The sequence below is a fragment of the Trachypithecus francoisi genome, unplaced genomic scaffold, assembly GCF_009764315.1.
Source record: "Trachypithecus francoisi isolate TF-2019V2 unplaced genomic scaffold, Tfra_2.0 Lachesis_group20, whole genome shotgun sequence".
In the NCBI taxonomy this organism is placed as follows: Eukaryota; Metazoa; Chordata; class Mammalia; order Primates; family Cercopithecidae; genus Trachypithecus; species Trachypithecus francoisi.
In genome coordinates, this window is record NW_022681466.1 from 40367450 (window position 1) to 40392870 (window position 25421).

Consider the following 25421-nt stretch of genomic DNA (forward strand, 5'->3'; position numbering starts at 1 on the left):
GCGTGGGGATCCGTGTAGGGCTGGTTGGTTGTAATTCTAGTATGTAAAAGTTGACTTCTTGGGAAAAACAGTGCTTCGGGTCCATTAACATAATAAAGGAAATAAACTGTGTACGCATGCTTTTCGTATTTGTAGATTTTCCAATTTAAAATTAATCTGCATAAAGGAAAACTTGTACCCACACCAAAAGGGAGGAAAATGTTCTCTGGAGAGGAACTGCTTAAAATGGCAAAGCCATTCGGATGATTCATTGCTATTTTCAAATGCACAGTAAGAACAGGGGTTGGGTTTTTTTTTTTTGATTTTTTTTTTTCTTTAAATCAAGAGTTGAACTCACAAAAAGACATGGTGATGTGCATAAGAAGAGATCCCAGCACTTTGGGAGGCCAAGGCAGGTGGATCACCTGAGGTCTGGAGTTTGAGACCAGCCTCGCCAACATGGTGAAACCCCATCTCTACCAAAAATACAAAAATCAGCTGGGCATAGTGGTGCGTGCCTGTAATCCCAACTACTTGGGAGGCTGAGGCAGGAGAACTGCTTGAACCAAAGGGGTGGAGGTTGCAGTGAGCTGAGACTGCACCATCGCACTCCAGTCTGGGAGACAGAGCGAGACTCTGTCTCAAAATAAATAAATAAATAAATAAAAATAAGCGCAAGGCACCCTTTGTGCCTGAAGAATATCTGGTCACTGCCTGGTGGGTGAGCTACCAAAGGAGTTTTTAGAAGCTCTAGCGGGAGCCTTGCCCTCACGACTCTCACCAGGGGCTCAGAGTCCATGTCAAAGGCAAAAGAAGGTAAGTAAACCCACAGGAAGTCTCATTGTTGCCGAAGGAGTCCTGGAGAAGCCTGGAGTGGGCTGAGTCTCCCAGCACAAGACTGAATTTTGAACATCTGCCTGATGGGGAGGAGCTGGTTGTAAGAAGCCTTGGCTGCTGGCAGGTCCAGGACCCTGGCCCCTGGCTAGACCTCCATAGCCGTATCCCTGAGCCCTAGGACAATGATTCTTGCCTTGGATACATTCTTCTTTTTTTTTTTTTTTTTTGACATGGAGTTGTGCTCTTGTTGCCCAGGCTGGAGCGCAGTGCAGTGGCATGATCTCGGCTCACTGCAACCTCCGCCTCCCAGGTTCAAGTGTTTCTCCTGCTTCAGCCTCTTGAGTAGGTGGGATTCGCCAACACGCCTGGCTAATTTTTTTGTATTTTTAGTAGAGACGGGGTTTCGCCATGTTGGGCAGCCTGGTCTCGAACTCCCAACCTCAGGTGATGTGCCCGCCTCGGCCTCCCAAAGTGTTGGGATTACAGGTGTGAGCCACCACACCCAGCCCATTCTTAATGGAAGGGTGCACCTCCCTCCCTAGTGCAGCAGACCTGAGCTCTGGAGCTCTTGCCAGGAACTCACTCAAGTCAACACCTTGGTGGTTACCAAGATGATGGTGAAGGAGGTAAGGAAGGCACTCAAGGGGCTTTACTATGGACCAGCAGCAGAGAAGGCTTCCGAGGAGTCATCCATCATCCCTCCTGGAGCATCACCATGCCTTCATCCTATACGTACTGACTGAGCCCCCTTGTGCTCTCCTGGGGAGCCTCTGCATTTGCTGGAGGAGACCCTGCTGACACAGGAATTCAGCAGGACTGGTTTCACAAGATACAGGTCACAAAGAATCCCTAATAAAACAGTATGTGGTGAAGATGCCAGTCAAAACCCGCCAAAACCAACAAGGCAATGAAAGCAAGGTCAGGTCTCCTGGGTGCTGGTCATATGCTAATTATAACACATTGGTATGCTCTAGGAAATGCCCGCTGGCACCAAGACAGTTTACAAATGTCATGGCAACATGTGGAAGTTACCCCTACATGGTGTGAAAGGGGAATCCTCAGTTCCAGGAATTCCCTGCCCCTTTCCCAGAAAACTCAGGAATAATCTACCCCTCGTTTAGCATTTGATCAAGAAATAACCACAAAAATAGCCAACCAGCAGCCTTCAGGGCTGGTCTGCCTATGGAGCAGCCACCCTGTTACTCCTTCGCTTTCACTTTACTCTGCAGGCTTGCTCTTGAATTCCCTCCTGCCCAAAGCCAAGAACCTATGTGGCCTCTTAGGCTCAACCCCAATTTTGGGGTTCACCCTGTGACTGCCATCTGTGTCTAGATTCCCAACCCTAACAGTACTCGGCATAGGACATGCACTCAGCTCTCTGGTTGAATAACTACAGAATTGAAGCCCAAATGTGCTTATCAGATGCCGTGCTGTTGGGTGATGCTTTTCTCTGATAAGAATAACTTGCTCGTGGCCGGGCACAGTGACTCACGCCTGTAATCCCAGCACTTTGGGAGGCCGAGGAGGGTGGATCATGAGGTCACGAGTTCAAGACCAGCTTGGCCAACATGGTGAAACCCCATTTCTACTAAAAAAATACAAAAATTATCTGGGCATGGTGGCATGTGCCTGTAATCCCAGCTACTCGGGAGGCTGAGGCAGGAGAATTGCTTGAATCAGGACCTGGGAGGCAGAGGTAGCAGTGGGCGAGATTGTGCCACTGCACCCCAGCCTGGGCTACAGAGCGAGACTCGGTCTCCAAAAAAAAAAAAAAAAAAAAAACCAGAATAACTCACTTGTTCAGGGATCAAATCTCAGGGCTTGCATACATGCTTTGATGAGTGAGTTGAGTGCCCCCATTTGACCAGACCAGAGACATTAAAACACGAGGGAAAGATGGCCCTGACATTTTTGCTTCCAGACACCTGTGACTTTGGGGCCACTGGAAACACAGAAGGCCCATAAAGATAAAACATGAATTGTGATGCTACACACACTGGCCTGCCCACTTTGGCAGTGCCAACCCAGTCCTCTAAACGCTGGCCCCAGCAATGATTCTAACTTGAGAAACTTCCTCGGCTGTGTCCTAATTTAATTTTTTATTTTTAATTTTTTGAGGTGGAGTTTTGCTCTTGTTGCCCAGGTTGGAGTGCAGTGGCGTGACCTCGGCTCACTGCAACCTCTGCCTCCTGGGTTCAAGTGATTCTCCTGCCTCAGCTTCCTGAGTAGCTGGGATTACAGGCGCACACCACCAAGCCAAGCTAATTTTTTTGTATTTTTAGTAGAGATAGGGTTTCGCTGTGTTGGCCAGGCTGGTCTCGAACTCCTGATCCATCCGCCTTGGCCTCCCAAAGTGCTGGTATTACAGGTGTGAGCCACCGCACCTGGCCGGCTGTGTCTAAATTTAAAAGAATAGATAGGAAGTGCAAATTTGAGATGAGAATACTGACCGTGCCACCCTGCTCTGCTCTTCTGACTTAGAATAAGAAAAAAGTTATCAGAAAGAGGCACAGATTAATTGTATTTTCTCAGGATTCACAATAACATCTGAAAACACCCAAACACGGACTTGCTGATCTGAGGTGCTTGAAACAGGTGAAAACCACTTTCACCTGGGTGAAGCTGCTATTCATACTACCAACAAATGCCCCCCTTCCAACTGTAGCGCGTGGTTCTACCCAGCTATGCTGGACTCCTTTGACATTCCCAGTCATTCCTCCTTCCTCCTTTGACACTTCACCACCACAGTCAGGGGATGTGGGCTGATGCAGTGATGAGCCTCCAGACAGGCAGGGGGGCTTTCTACACACATTGCCATCTACCGCCTCGACGCAGACATAACCTAACAACGGCCTTGTGAGTTTCATGTTAAGATCTTAGTCTGGTTATAAGTATGAGACATTGCCCACAGTCAGGCTAAAGGCTGACAAAAACATTTTTACATTCAATTACTTCTGAACTTATTTGCAATATGACCTTGGCCTCGGGTCTCAAATCAATCACCAGGTTTGAGAGGAGCATCCACAAAGGAGACACCTGCTCCCACAAGGTGGAGCTGGGCAGAGGATGCCACAGGCTTCCTGCTCTGCCTGGGCAGATTCCTTTCAGCTGGAAGCAGAGCTGAGTTTCTGGAGGTTGGTAGAGCAGGCAGCTGGTTGGGAAGGAGACGGACCAGGGTGTGGGGTCCAGGGCAGGCTGACCACATCCATATCAGAGAGCTGGCTTCTCAGTGGCCTGGCCCAGAGGGTCAGAATGGATTTCTCCCCTGCCCAAGCCAGCCCTGAGATCAGAGCAGACCCAGCATCTTCACGCCCTTGCTCCCATCAAGAGCAGCACTTCTGTTTCCACTACAGAACACACTTCCTGAGCCATCTCCACGCTGCCACCTGCAGGCCTTGCTGCCAAAGGACACAGAAACATCCAATGCTGAATTTTTGAAAGCAGTTCTTTTACGGTAGGAAACGTCATGGTATGGCAACCTCAGGGGTCTAGGCATGGCTTTGAGCAAGTCCCACTTGCAATCTGGGTCTACTCAATGCTGGGGTTGAGGGACACAGCCAGTGGATATCCAAGCAGCTACGTCACTGGGGGCGGGGGATGCCTGAGGGCAGGGGGACAAGGAACCATATAGGACTTCCAGGTGGGCAGGGGCGCCAGGGCTGAGGATCAGATGCAGCGCGAGGCTTGACCTCCAGACCTCCGGTCAGCACCTCCTCTGTCTTCCTGAAGACCCAGCCCTCCCTGGCCTGCCGTTTCTCCTCCACCCCTAGCCTGGCTGACCTCTCCCACTCCTTCAGGTCCCAGCTCAACTGCTATTTCTTCAAGGAAACTGAGACAGGAATAATACAGGGTGGTAGCAGGAGAACAGAAAATTCCAGGCAGCAGTTTCATGGGACTAGCAAAAAAAAAAAAAAAAAAAAAGTTGAAATAATTGCATAAGCTAGGGTCCCACGAGACCCTAAAAATCAGGATGTGGGCCAAGCTGGCTAAGACCAATTGGACCCCACATGGTGCTGGATTTGACCGAGTTTCACCTGGGACCTCATTGTCCGCTCATTAACATCCTCAGTCCTCTACCTACCAGTGCCATGACCGTTCCCGGAACACCGATATTTACTGTAAAAACGGGTGGCACCACGTTTCTGAGAAATCTCCACCTTTCCCCAGGAATCTTCAGGAATATTCCACCCCTTAAAGAAACCCATAAAGGTAGCAGGCCCAAAACCCCCTTGCAAGTAACTCTCTCTAGAGTACGCCTGCCTTTCCCTTTCTCAAGTGTATACTGTTCGCTTTGCAATAAATCTCAATATTTTCACTATCTTCTGACTCATCCTTGAATTCCTTCCTGTGGCAATATCAAGAGCCTGGACACCGGCTGAGGTCGAGGTCCCACCAGTGTTTGGGGACCTCCCCTAGCCCACCAGCATCAAAACCCCTCCCCAAAGATGTCCTGTTACTCTCGCTAGCGGGCAACTGCTAAAATGACAGTGGGAGCCAGGCACGGTGGGCCATGCTTAGTAATCCCAGCACTTTGGGAGGCCAAGGCACGTGGATCACTTGAGGTCAGGAGTTCAAGACCAGCTGGCCAACATGGTGAAACCCCGTCTCTACCAAAAAATACAAACATTAGCTGGTGTGGTAGTGGGTGCCTGTAGTCCCAGCTACTTGGGAGGCTGAGGTGAGAGAATCACTTAAACCCAGGAGGAGAAGGTTGCAGTGAGCCGAGATCGCGTCACTGCCCTCCAGCCTGGGTGGCAGAGTGAGACCCTGTCTCAAAAACAAAAACAAACAAGAAACAAACAAAAACAGTGGTTCTGTCCTAGATTCACTGGCTTCCCACACAACAGAGAGAAAAAGGCCGAGCGCTTTGATGGCTGAAGAGACTCGCTCTGCTCTGTCTCTTGGCTTACTTCCTACCACTGCCTCCGCCTTGGTTCCAGCCATGCCAGCCTGCCACAAGCTCCCAGCCGCCTCCTGCCTCAGGAGGCCAGCTCCGCCCTTCCCTCTTCTGTTCAGTCACCTCCACAGTGGTCTTCCTGAAACCCCAATACTCCTTCCTTCTCCCCGTTAGCTTTCTTTCCAGAACCCGCTGCCACCTGACTACAAGTCTTGGAGGGCAGGGGCCTTGCTGTTCTGTTCACCTTCAAAGTGCAGCTCAAGCGCCTCCTTTTGGTTTCTCTGGAATTTCCAACCTGCAGCAGACAGGGCCCCACCCATATCCCCTGAGCTTTCCGTTCTGCACAGCTGCAAACACCTGAGGGTTCCATTCAGGCCACTCCTGCAAAGGGAGCCCAAGGTGCCCGAGTTATGGCCCTTTCAACCAACCATAGCCCTCCACCAGCCTAGAACAGGAAGCCTGTTTTAGAATGTTCCCCCAGCTCACTGACGGACTGAGCTCCAGCTGCCCACAGTGGTCACCAGCTTGAGAACATGCCCTTGGCTGGGTCCTCCCCTTCCCTGGCTCCCATCTTTACTCCCCACCCGTGTCTCCTGGGATCCCTCCTGGAATGAACTTCTCAAAACCCTGGGGCTGTGTCAGCTTCTGGGGAACCTAACACACATTTCCTCTTCTTGGACTTTTTTTTTTTTCTAGACAGGGTCTCGCTCTGTTGCCCATGCTGCAGTGCAGTGGCATGAGCACGGCTCACTGCAACCTTAACCTCCTGGGCTCAAGTGATCCTCCCATCTCAGCCTCCTGAGTAGCTGGGACTACAAGCATACACCACCACACTCGGCTAATTTTTTTTTTTTTTTTTGTAGACATGGGATTTCGCCATATTGCCCAGGCTGGTCTCAAATTCCTGAGCTCAAGTGATCCGCCCATCTCAGCCTCGCAAAGTGCTGGGATTATAGGTGTGAGCCACCACACCCAGCCTCTTGGATTTATTGATCTGTCTTCCTCATTAGCCTGTGAGATCCTAGGAGGTAAAGACCAAGTCTTGCTCAAGTGTGTATCTTGAGACCAAGCACTGTATCAGGCACATACATTCAAAACTCAGAGTTCTCTCTCTCATTCCTTCACATTTGTGCTCATTAAGCACTAAGACTGACAGAATTGACAGAGGCCAACTTACAGCCAGCACTAGTTGGCCAGATGATGAACTAACACAAAGAGGCAGCTGGTGGTATCAGGTGAGTTGATGCAGACAAGCAGCCCTGGACTTTGCATTTGCACCTTCATATATAATCTGAACTCTTTCTCTCAAGCAATCACTGTTTACGCTGGGACAGCCACAGAGAAATGCTGGGAGGGCTCTCCTGCCTTTAGGGTGGTTGGCCACACGATGACCCTCCCTAGAGGCCACAGGAGACGAGTTAGCCGGGCTAACTGAAACCATGCCCTTGGAAGGTGTCTCTGAAGGGCTATTCCTCTGCTGAGAAGTCTGGCTTGCCCAAGATCCAGCTGGGATCTCTGGCTCAAGAGCAACAGTGAGCCCTGAGCTGACCATTTCTTTCTCTGAGCTTTTTGATGGGTTGTTTGGCAACTGGTCTCCCAGCAGAATTGAGACCTGCCCTTCCTGGCTTCCATATTGTTGACATAACTCTAGCTGTCATGACTGTAATTCAGACTTCACCAGGAGTGCACATAAAATCAATATATGTCCAGGGATAAAGCTGAAGCCAACAGTCTAACTGCAGAGAGTTCAGAAAACCTGAGGAAGCAGAAGAATAAGCGTGCTGGCATCCTTTACTCCAGCAATGCAAACACGGCCCAACACGGCCAGACACCCTGCTGGGGGCCTGGGCAAATGGAAAATTCTGAATGCAGAGGTTGAAATGCAGAAACGCATGATGTCTCCTGAAGATGAATGAATGCTTACAGCAGAGCATGCACTGGGCTGCTGACCTCAAGCAGATATTAACTCCTTAGAAACACTCCTGCTGACGTGTCCCAAATCTTGAGTCCACCTCACTCATTTCCAAATTAGGTAAAGAAAGCGGTGGGGGATGAGGCTCTGAGCAGCAGTCAACAGGCTGGAGACCCCCAGGGCTCTCAGTACTGCCATCTTCTTGTGAAACTGTCTTCCACCCTTGCACCAGGAGGAATCCCCTTTCAGCTCTGATGTTTGTCCAGTTCTTTAGAGAACAGAGAGAGGCAGCTGAGAGTGGAGGGTTTGCATCCTGCCTGTAGCAGACACGGTTGGGATAAGCTCCTTCCCCATGCTAAGCCTCTGGCCCTCCACTGGTAGGATGGCATGATCCTAATGGTGTTTTTCTCACTGGACTCCCGTGAGGAGTAAATGTGAGGATGCTAGGGATGGTGCCTGGTACCCAGTGACTGCTCAATGCCTGGTGCCTCTTATTATTTTTTCCTATTCACCTCTGTTTTCTCAAGAGGGCCCAGTGGCATCCCAGCACAAAGCTATGACTCAGGACACATCTGTTGTTACATTCACGGGTCTCTGTGTGAGACTTCAGCATATTCACCCATTTATCCCACAAACATCTGTGTGTCTGACATGCCCCAGACACAGTGCCAGGGGCTGGGAAAACTAAGGCCAATGAGAAGTAGCCTCTCCTCTGAAGAACATGTAGTCCAAAGGTACTGGGGTCTATGTCACCACTGCCCAAAGTGTGGTCCTGAGACCAGCAGCGTCAGCTAGAGGTTTGGGAGAAATGCAGATTCTTGGGCCCCATCCCAGATCTAGTAAGTCCAAACACGCATTTTAAACAAAGTCTTTGGGTGTCTCCTGTGCACATTTAAGATTGAGAAATGCTGACCTAAGACAGTGGGGACATTTCTCCAAGTTCCAACATCCCTCTCAAATTCACTGGTCTTTGAGACTCTTTCCATCATTGACAATCTTCAATTATTATATAAAACCAGTGGGTAACTCTGGAAAGAGCCCTGAACTTGGATTCCAAAGAGCTCGGATCAAATCTTAATCTTACCCATTTTTGCTGTGTGACTGTGGACAAATGAGACTGCCTCTCTGAGCCCCAGGTTCCTTCTCTGTAATACAGTATTAAGAAGACTGTGTCCCTGGGCTATTTCACTGGACTGCACTTAAAGTGAAATAAGGTATCTTTTGTAAAAGGACTCTAGTGTAGCACCTCATGCTTTATTCCCTCCACCCTGGTCGACATCTTCTTTTTTTTTTTTTTGAGATGGAGTTTCGCTCTGTCCACCAGGCTGTCAGGCTGTAGTGGCGCGATCTCGGCTCACTGCAAACTCCACCTCCCGGTTCAAGCAATTCTCCTGCCTCAGCCTCCCGAGTAGCTGGGATTACAGGTGCACGCCACCACGCCTGGCTAATTTTTGTATTTTCGGTAGAGATGGGTTTTACCACATTGGCTAAGCTGGTCTTGAACTCCTGACCTCAACTGATCCACCTGCCTCAGCCTCCAAAAGTGCTGGGATTACAGGTGTGAGCCACCGTGCCCAGTCTCACTCTGGTCTTCTTTGCTTTGACCCAGAAAGGAGACAAAGTGCAGGAGACTGCACTTTCCTTCAAGCTCCTGACATGCACCTGCTCCGTGACTGCAGACCGAAGGCCTCTGGGATTCAAGGAGCAATTGAATGCTGCCTGGGCTAGGGTTCTGTGGGCTAACTCACAGACCAGAAACCCTGTGACCTGCAGAGATGTGTGAGGCTACAAATGGGCTTTGCAGGAGCTTATGACCTGTTGTGAGGTCGAGGCACATCCCCGTGGGCTCCCACACCCTCCTAAGGGTGGCAGGAGAGGCAATGGGTCTTGGCTGTAGATGTCCACCCTGATTTCCGGAAAGCCTGCTGAAGCCCTCTAAGGGGCTGGGTTAAGACTGCAGCAGGAAAAGACCCTGACTTAATAAAATGGCACACATTTTTAAAAGGGAATGAAAATGGGAATCATCATACATAATGCTGTAAATGGAATGAAGTGACACTAAATGCAGAAGCTGTAGCATGTTCTTTTTTTCTAAATGGGACTAAAGCACCTCACAGTTTATTGGCTATGATTCAACAGCCCAGAATCCAGGATTTGTACGTTACTCAACACATGGCATATTCGCATTTGGTGAACTTTGGCATTGTGATGCCACCTGGGTGACCAGGCTAGGCTGTGAGACCAGGCAGTGTTCCTTCCTCATTGGCAAATTTACTGATGACTGACATGTGTCTCACTTTATACCACAGATACATTCTTGAGAAGTCACAATAGTCTGCAGTCATTGAAGTTATTAACCATTCGAAGGGCTCCTGTGGTGGCATTCTGTAAAGCAAATCACACAAAGTGAATCTGAATACTGCAAACCCAAATTCGCCTACGTGGGGGTTATGGTACATGTGTAAAAACATCAGTGTCTGAAGCTGTCCATCTGTCATGTGAGAAGCTCTCCACATTCAGCTCCCTATTAGGGGGTTTTCAAATTAAAATTGAGAGGTGGTTGCGACAAATGACTGACATTGTATATCTATGAGGGGCTGGATGGCTGGAGACGTTCACTTTCTAATAGGTTAAAAGTTTGCAGCTGCTGAGCTGTGACAGTCTGACCCACCTTAACAGCAATTCCAAAGGGTTTAATTTAATACCATAGATACTCTGCTGTGTTTGAATTTTATATAATGAATATACACTATGTGGAAAAACAGACCCTAAAAATAGAAATTTCTGACCTCTAATACAATAGCCCTCTGCCCAGAAATTCTTACAAGGCATGCTGATTTATCTCCAGTATGAATATAGGTCCAAAGATTCATCTATAGCTAAGAATCAGAATCTCAACCATAACTCCAGGGCTCCCAGTGGGTCCATTTTATAATCATAGAACTTCTAGAAAGCCCTCTGAAGTACTGTTTAATGTCTAATTGTCAGAGCCGTTCAAACCAGAGCCACTCCATCTTGAATAGCGGCTGGGTAAAATGAGGCTGAGACCTGCTGGGCTGCACGTGTGCTTCTGGGAGGTCAGGCATTCTTAGTCACAGGATGAAACAGGAGGTCAGCAGGACTGTTCTCAGAAGGTACAGGCCATAAAGACCCTGCTGATAAAACAGGATGCAGTAATGAAGCCGGCCAAAACCTGCCAAAATCAAGATGGCGAGGAAAGCGACCTCTGGCCTCCTTGCTTCTCATTATGTTAATTATAATACATTAGCATGCTAAAAGACACTCCCACTAGCACCATGACAGTCTGTAAATGCCATGGTAACATCCAGCGGTTACCCTACATGGTCTAAAAAGGGAAGGAACCCTCAGTGCTGGGAATTGCCTGCCCCTTTCCCAGAAAACTCATGAATAATGCATACCGTTTTCAGCATGTGATCAAGAAATAACCATAAAAAGAGCCAACCAGCAGCCCTTGGGGGCTGCTCTGCCTATAGAGTAGCCATTCCTTTATTCCTTTACTTTCTTAGTAAACTTGTTTTCACTTTACTCTGTGGACTTGCCCCAAACTCTTTCTTCCATGAAATCCAAGAACCTTCTCTTGGGGTCTGGATTGGGACTTCTTTCCAGTAACATAACTACATTCCACTGTAAATGTGTTCGTTCTCACCTGTTTTGTAAATATGTCTTCAAAAATACATGATCTCTTAGCATTCTTGAAAATAAGGCTTTGATTAATATACTTATCAAAGACAGTTGCAATGTGTGGAGAGATGAACTTGACAACAGAAACTTCTTTCTACTTCTAAGATTCCACGGACAGACAGGCCAACGATGACCAACCTTAGGAACAAATGAATAATTGTGGATTTCTCCTACCATTTTTTGTGCAACGATGAAAGTCCTCTGTATTCACAGTTCATCTGAACAACACTGGCAAAACACCACCGATGGTGATTCATTGCTATTCCACGTAACAGGGCATGGTTAACAGAAATAGCCATGCAATATATAACCAAGGATGTCCAGCACAGCATCATACCTCTAAGCTAATGCCTTTACCTGCACTCACTGAAATGTAAGTTAAGAGAGATCAAGTGTTTCGGAAGCAGAAAGCCACAAAGGAACTGAGGGTTTTCACGGTATCATTAGTGGAATAGGGTCTGTGTATTTCTAACAAGCTCCAAGTCACGGTATCTATTATCTTCTACTTGGTCATGGGGCAACAGGTTAAGATGATGCTACTTAATGGGCATGATAGCCTCCTGGGTAGCACAGTTAGAGTAAATAAAATGTCCTCTGTTCTCTGGTTCAATACTTCATCTGCTGGGACACGCCAAGCATGCTGCCGCCTGAGGTCCTTTGCAGTTGGGCGCTTCCTCTGACCCAGATAGGCACAGGACTCCCTTCTATCTCTTCTGACATTGTCCCCGCACCAGCTTCTGCGGTGCATACTCCCTTCCTCTCTTCTCATTACCGATTCTATATTGCTCTACTTGTTTGTTACCTTTTTCGGCCACTGGGATGAGCACAGATAGCTTGTCTGTTTTGTTCCCTGGCACAGCTCCAGTGCCTAGGATGGTGTCTGGGCATGGTGGTCCTCAAATATTTGCAGAAGCAATGAGTAGAGTATATGGGGAAGATAGCTTTTCATATAAGATTTTGAAGAGGCAGAAATGTTGCTTTAAAATAATTTCTATAGCAAGGCTGCCTCTTGTTATAAAAGTATACCCGCTCATTTTAAAAATTTAACAGGCATGGTTAAGTCAGAAAAAAAGAGAAGAAAATTTAAAACATCTATGATTTTTTTTTTTTTTGAGACAGAGTCTAGCTCTGTCGCCCAGGCTGGGGTGCAGTGGCGCGATCTCGGCTCACTGCAAGCTCCGCCTCCCGGGTTTACGCCATTCTCCTGCCTCAGCCTCCCGAGTAGCCGGGACTACAGGCGCCCGCCATCTCGCCCGGCTAGTTTTTTGTATTTTTTAGTAGAGACGGGGTTTCACTGTGTAGACCAGGATGGCCTCGATCTCCTGACCTCATGATCCACCCGTCTCGGCCTCCCCAAGTGCTGGGATTACAGGCTTGAGCCACCGCGCCCGGCCTATAATTTTTTAATTTATTTTTGAGACGGAGTCTCGCTCTGTCGTCCAGGCTGGAGTGCAGTGGTGTGATCTCAGCTCACTGCAACCTCCGCCTCCTGGGTTCAAGCGATTCTCGTGCCTCAGCCTCCTGAGTAGCTGGGATTACAGGCACGTCACCATGCCTGGCTGATTTTTATATTTTTAGCAGAGACGGGGTTTTACCATGTTGACCAGGCTGGTCTTGAAGTCCTGACCTCAAGTGATCTGGCCTCCCAAAGTGCTGGGATTGCAGGTGTGAGCCACCACGGCTGGCCTAAAACATTTATAATTTTATACTCACTTTGGCAGCATATTATACTAAAATCCTACAATTTTATCACCCAGAGGTAATCATTAATAACATTTTGGTGGACATTCTCCTAATCCTTTCTTTTCATGATTTCCTATGTGATACAGACAGAATCACATTGTTTGTAACCTGCTTCTCCCCTTTTCTTATTGTGAACTTCTGGTTATAAGCACTCTGCTGCCACATGATTTGAGTGACTGCATCATATCCCACTACATGGCTCTACTGTAGCTGATGTAACCATTCCTTATTGTTAGACACCTAGGTTGTTCCCAGTTCTGTTTTCAATAACATGCAGATGAACAATTTTGTCCAAATCTGTGTGTATCCTTGAAGTCCCCAGGATAGATTCCTGAATGTGAAATTGGTGGGGGATCCCCAGCAATTTCAGAATAAATGAAAATTACTTGTTTGTGTCGTTTTTGGGGAGGCCACAAACAAGTTCCCTTGTGCCCAACTGCACAAGGACAGGCATTTTAATCTCACCATGAAAAGTCAAAGAGAAGAGGAAGAAGCCCAGAGTTAAGGCAGCCTAATTCCTGAAGGCAGGTTCTTGGTTTCTTTTGCGTTGTGTGTCTAAATTCATGGTTGGAATTTCTAACTGTACTTCTTTCTCAGATCTGGCTGTGTGTATGTGTTTTATGTCCAGATGTCAAAACAAAAACACATCTTTCCTTCCACAATATAGAAAGTGGTCTTGGAAGGTGCTATGGTTTGAATGTGTGTCCCTCAAATTCACATGTTGAAATCCTTAGCCCCAAGTGATGGTATCAGGAAGCAGGGTCTTTGGAAGGTGACTAGGTCATAAGGGTGGATCCCTCATAAATGGGATAAGTGCCCTTATAAAAGAGGCCTCAGAGGCTGGGTGTGACCCCAGGCTCATGCCTCTAATCCCAGCACTTTTGAAAGGCTGAGGCAGAAAGATAGCTTGAGGCCAGGATTTGAGAACAGCCTAGTCAACATAGTGAGACCCCATCTCTACAAAAAATAATTTAAAAAATTAGCCAGGCATGGTGGTGTGCACCTGTAGTCCTGGCTACTCAGGAGGCTGAAGTGGGAGGATTGCTTGAGCCCAGGAATTCGAGGCTGCAGTGAACAGTGATTGTGCCACTGCACTCCTATCAGAATGAAACCCTGTCTCTAAACAATAAAAACTGTAATAAAAAGAGGCCTGAGAGGCTCCTCATCCCTTCTACCATATGTGGGCAAAGCCAGAAGATGCCATCTGTGAATCAGAAAGTAAGCCTTCACCAGACACCTCACCTGCCTTGATCTTAGACTTCCCAGGATTCCGAACTAAGAGACATAAACATATGCAGTTTGTAAGCCACACAGTTTATGGTATTTTGCTATAGCAGCCCGAGTGGACTAAGACAGAAGGGGAGCTTAACAGTGATCCTTAGTCAGTCCCCCAAGCCACCCCACTTCCTTCTGACAGCATTTTTCTGGTTGCACAATCTGATCTGTAAATGCAACCTGGAAATAAGGGCCTGGGTGATTCCTCCCACACAACTGGGTCAACACCTGCCACTTGGAGTTTTCTCCTGGAGGCGGGAATCACAGGTGACCAGCAAATCACAGACGTGCATCATTCCTTCTCCTGCTGGCAACTGCAGCGAGGGCCTCAGAACCAGACTATCAGCCACAGAAGGGTCCCTGGGGAGTCTGACCTGCCTAGGATGCAGATGAAGATGCTGAGGTCTAGGAGCTAACTTCACTATAGTCACTTTGTGGCAGTGCTAGGGGAGGAAGAGAAGGATGCTGCTGTTCCCTACAGAGGCCCTGAAACTGGATGCTGGGTCATGCCGTACGTTTCCCTGTGCTAAGGGTTGCCCCATCTGGGCTGTAATCGTTGACTAACAGCAGGAGGATGACAGAGCTTTTAGAATTCAAAAGAAACTTGGGGATAGTCTCATCAAGGCTGCCCACGTTACAGATGAGGAGAATGAGCCCAGGGGGCACGGTGATATGTCTAAATCAGTTTTCCATCCTGAGCTCTGAATCCAGAACTCTGGTCTTTGAATCTAGCGCTCTTCCTCCTACATTGAGAGTGAGCAAACTTTTTCTGTCAAGGTCCAGGTAGTAAATATTTGTGGCTTTGTGTGCCAAATGCTGTCTCTGTCATAACTCTCAAATTCTGCCACTGTAGCTTGAAAGCTACAAAAGTGAGTAAAGGAGGGAAGCTGTGTTCCAAGAAAGCCTTCATGGTGAAAACAGGCAGCAGCTGGGGTCTGGGCTGTGGACTGCAGTTTGCTGACCCTTGCTGTATATCGTGCAGGTTCTCAAATCGTTCATCCTCATTTGCAGTGAAGATTTCAATACAATGTCTGTATCTCCTTCATCTATCAGAACAGTGACAATTAAGAATCTCAAGAGCACTAGAATTAAATCACTATTCAGGCTCTTCCACAATGCTTGCTATGCCGGGCAGCACAGGAAAAGGAAATTTTGCAGCCAAACAATGGTGGTGAATGAAGTATGTATTCAGCGGAGCAAAATTTAAGGGCAACACATTCAATCGTTTTCTTAACGAGAAATATTTTCATGGACACACCCCACTGTGGCTGTTGCCACGGTTAAAATAAATTCACAGGCAGTGAGAGGGCCTCCGTTGTCATGGCAACCGAGCCATGCTCCAAGGAGAATCGTGGGACCTTGATGTGTTGGCACTTTGCCAGATGTGGAAACTGCGAAGTGCTTGGTTCTTTTCATACCGCATAATATTCACCTCTAGTATCCCGGTGTGTGATTTTCTTTACAGCCAACCAATTTTTTTCCCTGTTTCCCAGATTTGTCTGTTGATAATTGACACATCTGTTAGGATGGCTAATCTTGATGGTGCACCCCTTGTCTCACCTGCTGAACACCTCCTGGAAAGGCTGTTTGCCCTTGTACCGCATTCTCCCCAACTGTTAAATCTCCAGGCTTACATGAGGATTCCCCACCAACGACCTTAAGTTTTTCCATGTGCAAAAATGTTTGTCTCCCACCAGGGAGCTGATGGCACACTTGCATCTGATGCCCGGCGTAGAGGAAGGCCCAGTGCACACCGATACAGCTATGACATAGCATTGTTCGAGACCTTTGAGCGCTTCATAAGTTTTGGAAACCTATTCCTTTTCCTGCTATGAATGCTCCCCTTGGGAATTAACACCACGCTGGCTTTATGGGTTGGCTGTGGCAGGGTCAAGAATCACATGAACTCAGAAACATCATCAAAGTAAATAGTTTTTCAGACTGTCAGCAACATGGCCCGAACTGGGGATTTCTCTGGTGCTAAAAAAAAGCCGGGAAGATAGAAAATGGGCTAGGGCCCTGTGCAAGCAAGAGTAGACTGAAGGAGCCATCCGGCTCTTGGGAAACCCTTGACTTCTTTGCAGCACACTGAAGACCCTCTAAAGCCAAGAAGCAATTGGGAGCACAAGGTGCTGATCTCATCTTTATGTCCACTAAAATGTAAAGACATCCAGGCAAAAGTTCATTGCTGTTTGTTGTGTGCAGGCGTCATGGAATCTTTCATTTGCAAATCTTTACTGCCCTCTTGTGGTATCCAGTTTCTGAAGCAACTGCACTTTGGGATCTTTCAGCAGAAATCCACCTAAGGTTCACTAGTCTGCCATACAGAGACAGGTAAAGTCCCAATAAATAGGGCAAGACGTCACAAACAAGACACAAAATTGTATCTACGCAGATGCAAAAAACTGTATCCTTTATAGTAGATGACCTGAATCACTAATGTAAGTGCCGGGACTTTGCAAAATGCCAACGGAACTATAGAATGCCAATGGAACTATAGATGCCGAAAGTGGGTTTTAGGATCTCTGGGTGCTCTATTTCTAGAAAGCAAAGATCCAAACAGTTGTAGGCCTTTCTGTGTCTCCCAAATCTTTCCAAACCCTTGACTGGGTGCAGATTCTGCAAGCCACAGATCCAAGACAAGGCCTGGGGGGAAAGGAGGCAGTGAGGGCTGCAGGGGGCCCTGGAGTGGTCCGAGGGAGCCACTGTGTTTGTCTCAGAAACAGAGAACGACCTGGAAAATAGTGAGAAGTAATGGCAGTCACACGAGGGCAGGGTTCAATGAAAAAGCCATTTCTGGGAAAATCCAGTTGGAGCTAAGCGAGCACAGAGCAGCAGCTCCTGAAGTCAATAAAAACCAGTAACAAAAAACACACCCAAGCTGTAACTGGCAATAAAGCCCAGTTCCCCAAGGAAGAAGGTTCCAGAGCCTTCCCTTCATGGCTGTGCAGCTGCTGCAGAAAAGGAAAACAGGATGACTGGGCATCCTCACAGAGAAAACAAAACAAAACAAAACATCCTATCCCTGAAATGCTGGATAATACTGCTCAACTACTCAACGGGAACTTTTTATAAAATGTCCCTGACAGGAGCAAGCAATTGGAACGCACGGCCGACTGTCATTAAATTTAGCACAATATTTCCATAATCATTGATTTCATCCTACCCTCACTGAGCCTTTTTAATCCACACCAGTTTTTAAAACCGAGGGGCCTCATTATAGCTCAATGGGACACCTGCTTCCACGGCTAGCAGCAGCTGCACTGTTCTGGGCTATTCTCCGGGCCCTCTGTGTCAGGCAGCTCACAGGCGACCTTGGGGGCGCTCAGGAGGAGGACAAGCATGGGATCTGGGGTCTGCCAGCAGTGGTCTGGGACAGCAGTAAAGGCACTGCTCACTTCTCTGAGGCCTGTTTCTTCATCTGGAAAATGGGTCAGCACTCCCTTCCTCGTCCTGCAGGCCTGGGAGCCCTCCCATCCTGCAGTGGTGAGGGAGTGATCAGAGCTCGGGGCCGGTGGCTGCTGCCATTCTGAGTAGTCTTGCTCCAGCCATCGCCTGCTGCCAGGTGGCAGCGTCAGAAGACAAGTTCCCATTCCAGGAAGGGGGAAGAGATGAGGCAGTGGAACAGTGAGACTTCTCCTAAAAAGACAGGGGCTTCCCAGCTGCCCTCAGGGGACTTGGACAGGACTGAGGAGCTGGTCTCCAGCGCAAGGGGCTGCCTGAGGGCAAGGGGGAGGTAGGTGTTTCCTGTCTCCAACGGTGGGCACAGGCCTGAGGGCACAAGGACAGCTGAGGTCAAGAGACTTTTCCCTTTACACATGGTATCTGCATCCTAGCACTCTGGCCCCTGCATGAGGTCTGGCAGCTTGAGGGGCGTGGACTCACAAGGGGGCATTCTCCCGGAGGGAAGCAGTGGCGGGAGGTTGGGGGGGAACATGGCTGGGATGCAAGCAGAGGCCTCACACTGGAGAGAAGTGTGTGATCGGATCACTTTACCACCGCAGGAGATACTCCTGGGATCTCCCAGCTGGGACTGCTGGGCTTTGGAAGTGAACAGAGGTTTTATGTCAATGGGCCAGGAAAGAGCCAGGGAGTCTAAATTAATACAATTATTGTGACCCTAAGGGTATCCACAGGCTGTGAGGGCCTGGGGGAATGTAGTCACAAAAGGAATACCCCTAGTAAGAGCTGAGACCATGGCTGTGTCCTGCCTGCCCCCACCCAAGCCATCAGCTTTGAGCAGACCTGGCTGCCCACCCATGACTACTGGTGACTCACAGACAGAGCCCTTCCTGCATGATTCTTTGCAGCCTGTCAACAGAGAGAACCAGTGACTGGGGGCTGGCCTCAGACTGAGTGTTGACAAGTCTATTTTCAGAAAAAGCCACAAGGTGAAGATTAGCTCATGACCAAGCCAAGGAAGCCACTTTGAAGAGAGGTGTGAGCGAGCAGTGGTACGCTATTATCACTGCCTGCGTCAGGGTGAATTTCCAACACGCGCGTGACATTTTCTTTCTCAGGTAGAGTAGCCTGTTTCTTGTCCCCATAACAAAACCACACAGGAAACATCAAAAATGAGCACCAACACAAAGCATGTCAGAAAAGAGACTGTTGACTTGACACTTCTCATCCCTATTCTTAAATGAATGCAAGATGGCCTTGCTTCACTGCTGCAGGTGGGAGTAGGGTGGGGTGCAGGGGGCACATTCCTACCTGATGGGTTATTTGTACCTAATGTACAACTGGGGTCTCCCAACCTGGGGTCCGGGAGTGGTTTAGAAAGCACTATGAGGCCGGGTGTGGTGGTTCACGACTGTAATCCCAGTACTTTGGGAGGCTGAGGCGGGCAGATCACAAGGTCAGGAGTTCAAGACCAGCCTGGCCAATATGGTGAAACACCTTTCTCTCCAAAAAAAAAAAAAAGATTGGCCGGGCATGGTGGAGCGCACCTGTAGTCCCAGCTACTTGGGAGGCTGAGGCAGGAGAATGGCTTGAACCTGTGAGGTGGAGGTTGCAGTGAGCCAAGATTGCACCACTGCACTCTAGCCTGGGTGAAAGAGAGGACAACGAAGGGTTCACGTTAACTTGGCAATGGCTTCTTGGAAACCAGCAATGCACAGTGACACGTTCATTAGGGAAAACTCTGTAATTCATAATTCCTGGGGATGGAAGGTAGAGAAAAGGCTGAGAGTAATGACTGCAGCAAACACAAATCTAGCCAGGCACTGCTCTAGGCACCTTCCGTACTTACTCATTTAATCCTCCCAACATCCCTAGGAGGTTGGTCCTTTTACCATTTCCATTTTAGACTTGGAGAAACGGAGGCAAGAGAGGTAAGTTGAGTGGCCCCAGGCTATATAGCCATGAAACGGTGGAGCTGGGATTTGAACCCTTGAACCCAGGCAGTGTGGCACTTCCTGGCCACACCCTGCTGCTTTCTTGGAATGACGAGGTGACAGCCACGTTGCCCAGCAGGTGGAAGAAGAGGGATAGTCCTTAAGGAGAAGGGGACAGGGACAGCCCCTCATTAGAGACAGGAGGAGCCAGGCAGGAACCCAGGGAGGTGAAAGCCTCGCCCTAACTCTTTCTTCTTATTTTTCTCCCCCATCATTAGTTCCCTTTTCAGCCACATCTGAGTTTTACACCAGCACCCAGCTTTCCGACATGCTGGGAAACTAAGCCCTGTGATTATATGTTTCTTTGGAATAACAAAGTTTTCAACATAAAAACAAGGACACAAACAGCAATCAGGCACGTCAGGCCACACAGGTGGGAGAGGTCTGGGTCCCAATTAGGGTTCCAGGACCCAAGTACGAGTTCCTTCCATCAGAGTGGAGGTGTTCCTCTCTGAAGTAGCAGGGGTGCAATGAGAGGGGTTTACTTGGTTTTTAAATAGGAACTGTTTCCACCTGTGATCAAGGGGCGCCTCTCTCCTCTGAGAATGCTGGAGGGTTTTACTCCACGGGAAGAAGTTGCACAGAGGTTCAGTGTATTCAGGTGTGGCCGACCTCTGGCGCTATGTATCCAAAGTCAACACTCTGCACTGAATCACGGGACAGGGTTTTTAAACACAGACAAGGGCGGGGTGCGGGGGGGCAGTAACAACAGAAGCCTTGAAAGGCAGTTTTCACACACAGTATTTACCACACTCTGCAAGACTTATGAAACCTCAAAGAATATTTTTTTTTCTCATTTCCAGTATCTCTAGGTCACAAATCTCCTGTGGTTCCTCCAACACACACATCTGCAGGGTCAGATACAAGTTCTAGAGATGAGAAACTCTAAAAACATTACTTATTAGATGCTTTTTTATTTTTTTGATACGGAGTCTTGCTCTGTCGCCCAGGCTGGAGTGCAGTGGCACAATCTTGGCTCACGGCAAGCTCAGCCTCCCAGGTTCATGCCATTCTCCTGCCTCAGCCTCCCAAGTAGCTGGGACTACAGGTGTCCACCACCACACCCGTCTAATTTTTTTGTATTTTTAGTAGAGACGGGGTTTCACGGTGTTAGCCAGGATGGTCTCCATCTCCTGACCTCGTGATCCACCTGCCTCAGCCTCCCAAAGTGCTGAGATTACAGGTGTGAGCCACCACGCCCGGCCTTAGATGCTTTCTTTAGGGCAGTGTTTTTGAGAGAGTATTATATGTTGATTCCAGCTTGTGGTGGGGGAGTAGGGTTTATCCCCTTGCAAATCCTTCACTCGAGCATTTGAGGGTTTAAATTTTCCAGTTTGTTCCAATATGAACATGAAAGCACTGCAACAATCTCGGGCTGATTTTAATTACGAACACAGGCAATGCGCTGAGAGCACAGCTGGTGTGTGGCCCTAACCAGCTTCCCAGAAGAGAGCGGCGCTATCAGAAATGACAATAATAGACCAGGTTTTTAAAATCATTTACATGCAAGTTGCAAAATTCCCCTCCATAGTCTGGGGATAGAATGGTTGATTAGGTTGCAACAATTGAGTTGGGAAAACATCAAAAACTGAGAAAAAATGAAATAAGATTGAGAAGGATTAAGCCAGGCATTAAGAACATCAGAACAATTAGAGGATTTCAGCCTATGATATATTACACTACATCGTCCATATGAACACACTCATGTAGTGTAAATACACCATACTGATTGCATGCTAATGCAGATGTATGCCTATAAAACTGAAAATGAGTCTTAACTCATATGTGATTGAAAGATACGTTAACAGAAAGAAAGGAAAATGAGTTGTCCATTTAAAGATGCACTCTTTCTGTTCACTGGATGCTTTCAATACGGGCTTGAACCTTAATCACTGATAGGTTTTGATATTTGCTTGGTAAAATTTTATTTATTTATTTATTTATTTATTTTTGAGATGGAGTATCGCTCTGTTGCCCAGGCTAGAGTGCAATGGTATGATCTCGGCTCACTGCAACCTCCGCCTCCCAGGTTCAAGTGATTCTCCTATCTCAGCCTCCTGAGTAGCTGGGATTACAGGCACCTGCCATCATGCCTAGCTAAGTTTTGTATTTATTTATTTTTTTTTTTTGGAAGAGACGGGGTTTCACCATGTTGGGCAGGCTGGTCTCGAACACCTGACCTCAGGTGATCCACCTGCCTTGGCCTCCCAAAGTGCTGGGATTACAGGTGTGAGCCACCGTGCCTGCAGGTAAAATTTTAAACTAACCTAATCTGAAGAGGAGGGCAGACTAGTCTATTCTCTGGTTGATTAAGACATGGCGTTTTTTCTCATGGGAGGGTCACGGCGGCTTGGAGGGGAGCACACAGACTAAGACACAAGTTAGGTGTGAGATTCAAGCTACCAGAACACGCAGTGCATCCTTAAGGGTGGAGAGCATGCCTGCAGGCTGAGGCCTGGGAGCCACAAAAACTGAGGCAAGTGTTTTTGTGGAAGAAAAGTGGACAAGGAGAGAGCAGAGGAAGAACTACCTTTAAGAAGCGGACATGACAGCCCTGTAAAAGATAGAAGGAGGAGAAAAACTGCCAGGTTAGTAGGAGAAAGGCTACACACAGGAAATGCTACACACAATTAGCAGCGCGAGAAAACGAGACTGAGTACAATACAGCACAGGTTCCAATTACAATGCAGGCAGGCACAGCGGACCGATGGTGACCCCGAGACACAGCACCAGGGTCAGGAGAGAAGGCGCAGAGAACCTTCCAGTCCACTCTGCTCTGCAGGCGCCCCAGGTGCAGGTCCCATTTGGCCCTTGGAGCGGTAGGAAGTAACTCTTCCTTGTTTCAGTAGTGAAAGGCCTAGAATCAAGCTTTGTGAGGACAGGACCCTTCTCTCTTCTTTGTGGCGTTTCCGTGTCTGAACATGGTCTCACATCAAACAGCTCCACTACATTCAGGGACGTGTTTTGCTATCGGCCAGTTGACACGATGGGGTCCTGGAGTATTTGGTGAATCGACTCGCTTGAGGTAGCACATAGCTAGGTGCCCAGTAATGTTATATACAGGTTGCCATTTTTCAATTAATGATGATGAAACCAAACCCGCTTACCATGAAACTATTATTAACAAGATTTTATTTTTTCTTGACGATTCAGAAGGCTCTTCAGTATCTTGAAGTGCCCGAGATGACCGACGAAACATAAGCTGGCGGGACAGTGAGTTAACCAAGCTCCGGTTGACTGAATGCCACACAACCAGCGTTTGCTTTTCTTTTTACTTTCAACTTCCACCGAAAAAGAAAAAACAAAACAAAACAAAACAAAACAAAAAACACCTATCTTGACTGGATAACTTTCCTTTTTTAAGTACTAAAGTGAGAAAAATAAGTTGAAATCATCTCAAAAGAGGCCGGGCGCAGTGGCTCAGACCTGTAATCCCAGCAGTTTGGGAGGCCGAGGCAGGTGGATCACTTGAGGACAGGAGTTTGAGACCAGCCTGCCCAACATGGTGAAACCTCGTCTCTACTAAAAATACAAAATTAGCCAGATGTGGTGGCTCACACCTGTAGTCCCAGCTACTTGGGAGGCTGAGGCAGGAGAATCGCTTGAACCCGGGACCGAAGGGTGCAGTGAGCTGAGATTGCATTACTATACTCCAGCCTTGGCAACAGGAAAAAAGAAAAAGAAAAAAGAAATCATCTCAAAAGAGACGCCTCTACAAGGATTCATGAAGGTGAACTTCTCTACAAGGATTCATGGGGATAATCCCCCAACTTCATATGCAGCAGGAGGTGGCTTCTGGGAGAGAATGTGAGAGGGATCAGATCAGATGATCAGATTTCTGAACCAAAATCCCACAGCCTGAATGGGTCATCACAGCCCTGAACCTGATCAGAGGCAAACTGATTCTACGTGCTTGGTAAGGCTTTGTCTACTAAAGTGAGAAACTAGTCAAATTATGAGTTTTCATCTCTTTTACCAGGTATGGGTTATCTTCTATTCCATTTTATCATTATGGGCCTTTAAAAGTCAGTAATCACAAATCCATTTATGATTGTTCCTAAAATAGGCCATTTTGTTCTAATCCCAAAAGCTCTATTTTAGGATAGCGATCTTAATCCACATCAAGATTAAAGGGAACTAACAACAGCAACAAAAACACCCTGATTGGAATCTTGGTATTGGACAGAACCTTAGAGGAAATTTAATCTGGCATTTCTTCTGCATCTTTCTCATGATGTTGCCTGATCTCTGCTTGGGTATCTATAGGCATAGGGTACTCTGTAGTGAGTAGCTGGAATGCCCTGAGAAGTACATGGCATGACTTGAGGAGGTTCCTACCTCCAACTGCCATCTGTAATAGGTCACCTTTCTACAGGGAGACAAAAAACATTTAGCAGAGATGCCTTGATACAATTGGTATGTGGCTTCACAGCCTTCCGGCAGCCACTGGGTAGTTATTCTTAGACTCAAATGGACCTAGAAAGAACTCTAAGGCTGTTTCACGCTCGAACATGACAAACCATCCCAAATCTCCTCTGGGCGGGGGGAAGAAAATCACAGGAAAGGCTGAAGTGACCCAGCCCAGATATGCATAGTACCTCTAGCTCTACGCACGGGCAAGAGCTCCCAGGGAATCCTTCCCCGACCACACACCCGGATGCTGGGAAGCGAGATGAGGAAACAGAACACCTCTGCTCAAGGTGAAAGTGGCAACTGGCAGGAAGCTATACTAGTGGCAAACGTTAACCACTTGGTTTTCAATTAAGTGCTGAAGACACGACAGCCACTGAGTTCCCTGAATTCCTGAACGAGGAGATCTATGACCCCACTTGGTTGGCCTGATGAACTGGCCAACCAGTTGTACACATGATGATGAAGTGCCACCATCACGTGTAAATCAAGGCAACAGTCCTAATGGGCAAAGAGGCCTCATCCATGAAAACAAACTAAAACCAAAAGACAGCACCATGAGCACCTCGGCCACACATTCCTGGATCCCACCTGGGGAGCTGTGATTCTGAATGCTCTGAGGCCTCTGTGGTCCTAGCTGCCTGTAAAAGGCAAGTTACATCAGGCAAGCCATAATCTTTTCAGCAGTGAGGTTAGCATCTCAAGAGCTGGAGATACTGCTGCGTGGACACAGAACTGACTTGTGGCCTAGGTCAGATTCCCGCTGATCTAGGATAGCTACCATCTAGGAGACAGAGTGTAAGCTTCTTTCCACTATGAGGGTCAGGGGTCGTTTCCGGAAAGTGAAGATGAGGTACAAGGTCTCATATCCCTTAGTATTACTCCACAATGTTCCCAAGAGCAAGGTTCTGTCTCTAGCCCCAGGGACAGTGCTTGACACAGAGTAGATGGAGCATCCACCAGTTAGAAATGTCCAGAATGACTGATTTCTGGAATCATAAAATGTATGGGAAAGAAACTGGTCCATCTTCAAGAGCAACCAGATTTGTCACACACGTGAGTTTTACACAACTGCTAGAGGAAGAAAGGGAGGTTCCCGTGGTTGTAAAATGACCTTTCCCCTGAAGTCCTCCAACCAGCCTCATAAAGATGTTGGCTCAGACATCCTCCTCTGGGCTGTCAAAAAAGTGCAGGCGAAGGGTGGAGTCCTCATGGGCCTGATGTTTAGACTTCAGAGCATTCAGAGGAGGGCCTGAGGTTCTTACTCTGG

General features: G+C 47.8%; 1 protein-coding gene across 2 annotated transcripts in view; it reads right to left on the minus strand.

The window, feature by feature from the left end:
* Positions 1–25421, minus strand: part of PRKCA (protein kinase C alpha) — a 514582-nt gene that overhangs the window by 76010 nt on the left and 413151 nt on the right. The gene's annotated exons all lie outside the window — the stretch shown is intronic.